Below are 6,000 nucleotides of genomic sequence, written 5' to 3'. Positions count from 1 at the left end.
GTTTTGGAATATTGCAAAATCCATATTTGAAGTAGATTTGAAGGAGAATGTAGAAGCAATGAAGATGTTAGGGAGGGATTGTTTGGATGATCGTTTGTGGTATAATTTGAAGACATGGTGCAAAAGATACTTTAAAAAGCATTGCAAATGTGATGTTGTGGACAACAATATGGCAAAGAGTTTTAATGAGTGGGTACTTCCTGCAAGGTTCAAAACAATCATCACAATGCTTGAGGAGATTAGGGTGAAGATGATGAAAAGAATTGGTGAGTTGAGACAGTTTTCAAATACTTAGATCACTGGTATTTCTCCCATGGCTTTGAATATTTTACAAGAAAATATTAACAAGTCAATGCAGCGCAATTTATCTTGGAAAGGGGAAAAGGGTTTTGAGATTGTTGACATGGGTTGTACTCATACTGTTGACATTATTAGTAGGAGTCGTAGTTGCAGAGCTTGGCAACTTAGGGCATTCCTTGTCCTCATGGTGTTGCTTCCCTTCACCATAATAAATATGAGCCCATTCATTTTGTGGACACCCACTATCACAAGGATACCTACCTCAGCACATATGCTCATTTTATTCAGCCAAGGAATAACATAAAAATATGAACAACATCAAATAATGCTACTGTGAAGCCACCAAAGATCAGGAAACTGCCTGGAAGACCAAATAAATTTATAAGAAAGGAGGCTGATGAAAGTAAAAAAAAAATGGAAAACTTAGAAAATATGGTAATGTAATTACTTGTAGCAAATGTGATACACAGGGACATAATAAAAGAAGATGTCCTACAGGAGACCAACCTAGTACAAGTAAATCAGCCGGAACATCTTCTCAGGCACAAGTATTTTTATAATCATTATCTAATGTACATTCTACTAAGTACAAGGAATAATCTCTTAAAACATAGGCTGAAGCTTCTACTGGCAGAGGAAGAGGGAGAGCAAGGGGCAGTGATCCAAGTTATGCAGATGGAACATCTTACCAGCAAGAGGTATATTTATTTATTTGTTAGTATCAAATTTTTTTAAGTATATGTAATAATATCTCAATAATCAAGCCACCACAAACATTGCAAGTGCTACTAGAGGAAGAGGTAGAGGAAAAAGTAGAGGAAAAGATCGTGTTTCAGGTAGTTCAAGTGTTCTAAATGTCTCAACTATTCCAAGTCAATCAGAGAAAACTTCTGCACAAACACAGATCATTTTATATAATCAAATAACTATTGTTTGATTGGAATATATGCTGACTTGAGTGTCCATACACAGGCTTCAATAAATGGTCGAGAAAGGGGTAGTGGGAGAGGAATAGGAATGACTCAAGAGAGCCAAATCAGTTCTGCCAGTGGAAGCGGCATAGGAAGGGGAATGCCTCCTCAAAGGTAAGACCATGAGGACGGCAGTGGAGGACATACAAGACCTTTTAAAAGACCAAGGATGGTGGGGATTGGAATATACCAATCTGAAGGTGGATTTACCACTCTTAATGTAAGTAGTTTGTAGAATTTTTATTTGTACAGCGTGAAATTTCTGAAGATTGCCTTATAATTTGTGTAATTTATTTGTGTAGCCTAGAATGCCAAGTAGAAGAGTCATTAGCTCTAGTGCAAAGGTGACAAAGAGGTCTGATATTATGACTGGTGATATTGGCTACACACCAAGAAAAGGATTTAAATTGAAAGGGAAGTCGGCCATTACCAATAGCAAACTTGAAAGAATGGGGGCTGAAAAGGTTATTCAAACAAGGTCTGCAGCTGTTGTCAAAACTCAAGGCAAAAATAGTTCAACTAGGAAGACTCATGTGCCATGGAAATAGGACATCTTGCTGATATGATGTGTATATTTTGGTGGAGATTGTTGATATTGTCTCAAACAATTAGATTTTGTATATTTTGTTGATGGTGATAGCATTTTGATCTTATTTTGTAGCAAGCAAATAATGTTTTGAGCAATTTGTTTTGTTAGGTACCTTTAGGTATTAAGGTATGTTTTGTTAGGTATCAAACAAAACAAGCTTTGTAGTTCAAATTGAAACAATGAATGTGTTAAAATGAAGTCCTCATTTTCTTTCATTATGGTTGCCTTATTAGTTTATTCACTGCATAATACGTTTTGAATGCTCACAAATGTCATCAATATCACAATATATTGATACAAAATAGATTACATAGGTCTTACACAACCAAACAAAATTACATCTTGTTAAGCAACTACTATTCCGACAAGAGAAAAGACTAACACTATTTTGTAGAACAAGAGAAAGACTATGACAATTTCAATTGCACACAACTGCATTTATCATTCGTTCTCTTGGTAATGCTTGTCCAAAATAGAAAAAACACCACGACAATCATGACGATGAGCTTCCAGTTACAACATTTGATCTTCTCCTCCTTTTTCACCATCCATTTCCCATTACTTTTATAAAATGTCAATGCTTCTCCCAATTCTTTGATTCTCTTTGTCAATCTCGGAATAACTGTCTTGGATCGTAAATCAGTCTTTTTCGGATCCCACCATCTAAAAAAGTTGCATGATTTCTCCTAAAAAGGGCCATAAATAAATTACTTGAAAGAAACAAGAGAAAAAATGAGAAAAGATGTATAAGACATACACAAAAGCGTGGACAAGACCAAAATCTTCTAGCTGGGTTGTCCTCCGACCATGACGTTTGCATAGACAGTGAGTTTCCATGTTTGCATCACATTTCTACACACAACATGGGATCGTCCTCGTTATTAAAAATTCGATTCAGGATTGCATTTGACATTATAAAACTATTTTCGGCAAAAACCTAGTCACAAAATTTAATATGATTTCAAAAATAATTTAAAAAATTGAGACGAAATTAAAGCTTTTATGACTAATTTCTTTAGAAATTACAACATAAATGAAAACATCTTACCTTTTAAGGTTGATTTTGTTGATAAAAGATTAAGAGACACAAAAATTTCCTTCAAAAATAGCCAACGACTATATTAATGGCAGAAGAGGATCAGCTTTAAAGTGTAGAAGAAGGGATTTTTAATTTTTTTTGACAAATAATTTTATACGTGGCGGGTTTTAATTGGTAAATTAAGTCAAATTTTAACCATTCACGCGTCTGGTATGCGTGTCTACACGCGAAGGCAAAATTTAAGTCAAAATGGTGTATTTACAACAGATTGTAAGAATCGTGGGGTAATAGGTCGGAAGTAAAGTTTAAGTGTCTTTTTGAAAAAGTCGAACAACATGAGGGGGTACTTTATGTATTTTCTCAAAAATTAATAATATTTAATAAAAAAGGTAAAATAGACATAAAATGATATATTAACTCTTAATGTTTTAAATTAACTTGACGGCTTATATGAGGTTCATTTAAATTTTTTTCACAAATATTTTTATAATAATTTTGTTATATCACTTTTAATTAGTTATTGTAAGTCATTTAAGACATGTCTATTTCGCTGCTTCAATCATGATTTTACTAAATTAACCCTGATTAATTATTATGGTCATCTAAGTATTGTGCCACATAAATTAGAATAGAAGAAAAATTATTATTAATTAAAATAATTAAAAACTTAAATTATTTTTAAAATATAATTGACTATCAATGACACAAAAGTTTGGACAGTGAGAGTAATATATATTATTTGAAAATTACATAAAAAGCATTATAAATTACAATAGATACAATTTAGAACATCTAAAATGAAAAATTACCATATATTTCAAAAAAGATAAGTAAAAAATAATATAAGTCACAATAATTAACTTGAGAAATTTAAAAGATATAAAATATTTGATTGACTTTCAAAATTATATCGGTGTCATTTAAATTAGAATAAATGAAAAAGTATTAAAAATTATAATAAATAAAAACTTACATTATTTTAAAAATATAATTGACTATCAATGTCGTAAAAGTTTGAACAAGGAGAGCAACATATATTATTTAAAAATTATTATTATAAATTACAATAGTTAACAACTTAAAATATCTAAAAATATATTAAAATATAATTAATTATCTAAATTCTATTTTTATCACATAAATTGACACAAATAATATACACGGCTCCTCAATATCTGGTATATATATATATATATGTGCGCGCGCGCACAAAATGATTTATCAGCAAAATACCTTCCATCGACTATAATTTACCACCCAAGTTTGATCCAACACTACTTGCAATGCATAACCAGCTAAGTGTCGACATTTCACCAATTTTATAGTCTATACTCCCACCAAGTGACTCTTCAACGCACCGAAACTATCATTCTGTTCACTTTATATTATGGTCTCCCATATAGACACAGTAGCATTAAAGATTATGTATAACAGCATATTAGTAGTTCTTGGAAAAAATATTAAAATAATAATTCAAAGTTAAAATTGATATAGGAAAACAGATAACATCACATTTATTAGGGTCAATAGTGCTTCCGATTATTTGTCAATTCTGATTACTCATCCTTGTGACATCCGACTAAGCATACAACAACAACAACAACAACAAACCCAGTGTATTCCCACTTTGTGGGGTCTGGGGGGGGTAAGATGTACGCAGTCCATACCTCTACCTCTGATGAAGTAGAAAGGCTGTTTCCGAAAGACCCCCGGCTCAAGTTACGAGATATCAAACAAACACATAGTACAGCACAGAAGCAGATGACATAACATAGATACTGCAGCCATAAGGAATATAAAACAGAGTAAAGCAGGAATGCAGGAATATAAAGCAGAGGAAAGCACACAGATTCGTAACAAACATAGAACACGGAACACGGAACAGAACATTGAATACGGAATCATACCAGGAATACACCCCCACCAATTTCCTCCCTACATTAGCGACCCGAACAGGCCCTAATCCTCTGCCGTAATTCGCGTCTTCCAGACCTTCCTATCTAGGGTCATGTCCTCGGTAAGCTGTAACTGTTCCATGTCCCGCCTAATCACCTCACCCCAGTACTTCTTCGGTCTACCCCTACCCCGTCTAAAACCATCCAACGCTAGCCTCTCACACCTACGGACCGGGGCATCCATGCCCCTCCTCTTCACGTGTCCGAACCATCTCAATCGTGCTTCCCGCATCTTACACTCCACTGAAGTCACCCCAACCTTCTCCCGGATAGTCTCATTCCGAGCTCTATCCCTTCGGGTCAGTCCACACATCCAGCGCAACATCCGCATTTCTGCCACCTTCATTCTTTGGGTGTGGGAGTTCTTAACTGGCCAACACTCCGCTCCATACAGCAAGGCCGGACGGACTACCACCCTATAGAATTTACCTTTAAGCTTGGGCGGCACCTTCTTATCACACAGCACCCCCGATGCAAGTTTCCACTTCATCCATCCCGCCCCGATACGGTGCGAGACATCCTCGTCAATCTCACCGTTACTCTGGATCACGGACCCGAGGTACTTGAACTTATCCCTTTTCTTTACCTCCTGCGCTTCTAGCCTCACCACTACCTCATTCTCTCGCCTTACGTCATTAAACTTACATTCCACATACTCTGTCTTGGTTCTGCTCACCCTGAACCCTTTAGACTCCAGAGTTTGCCTCCACAGCTCTAATTTGTCGTTCACACCCCCTCGCGTCTCATCTATCAGGACTACATCGTCTGCAAAAAGCATACACCACGGCACCTCCCCTTGGATACGCCGCGTTAACACATCCATTACTAGCGCAAACAAAAAGGGACTAAGAGTAGATCCCTGATGCAATCCTGTCAGGACAGTGAAATGCTCTGAGTCTCCTCCCGCCGTCCTCACCTGGGTTTTCGCTCCCTCATACATATCCTTAATTACTCTGCTATATGCCTGCGGTACTCCACTCACCTCCAAGCATCTCCAAAGCACCTCCCTGGGGACTTTGTCGTACGCCTTTTCTAGGTCGATGAACACCATGTGCAAATCCTTCTTCCTTTCCCTATATTGCTCCACCAACCGCCGTACCAGGTGAATTGCCTCCGTCGTCGAGCGGCCGGGCATAAATCCGAACT

General features: G+C 36.3%; 1 long non-coding RNA gene across 1 annotated transcript; it reads right to left on the bottom strand.

Moving 5' to 3' along the window:
• Positions 1 to 2,453: 2,453 nt before the first annotated feature.
• LOC124898197 lies at positions 2,454 to 3,220 on the bottom strand. The gene is made up of 2 exons (XR_007055164.1): positions 2,618 to 3,220; positions 2,454 to 2,546 (listed from the first exon to the last, which is right to left on the bottom strand). It is a non-coding gene; the product is annotated as an uncharacterized LOC124898197 (long non-coding RNA).
• Between the last annotated feature and the right edge of the window lie 2,780 nt (positions 3,221 to 6,000).

The sequence above is a fragment of the Capsicum annuum genome, chromosome 4, assembly GCF_002878395.1.
Source record: "Capsicum annuum cultivar UCD-10X-F1 chromosome 4, UCD10Xv1.1, whole genome shotgun sequence".
Classification (NCBI taxonomy): domain Eukaryota; kingdom Viridiplantae; phylum Streptophyta; class Magnoliopsida; order Solanales; family Solanaceae; genus Capsicum; species Capsicum annuum.
Note: the sequence above shows the minus strand (reverse complement) of the source record. Positions and strands in the feature narration are given on the sequence as shown.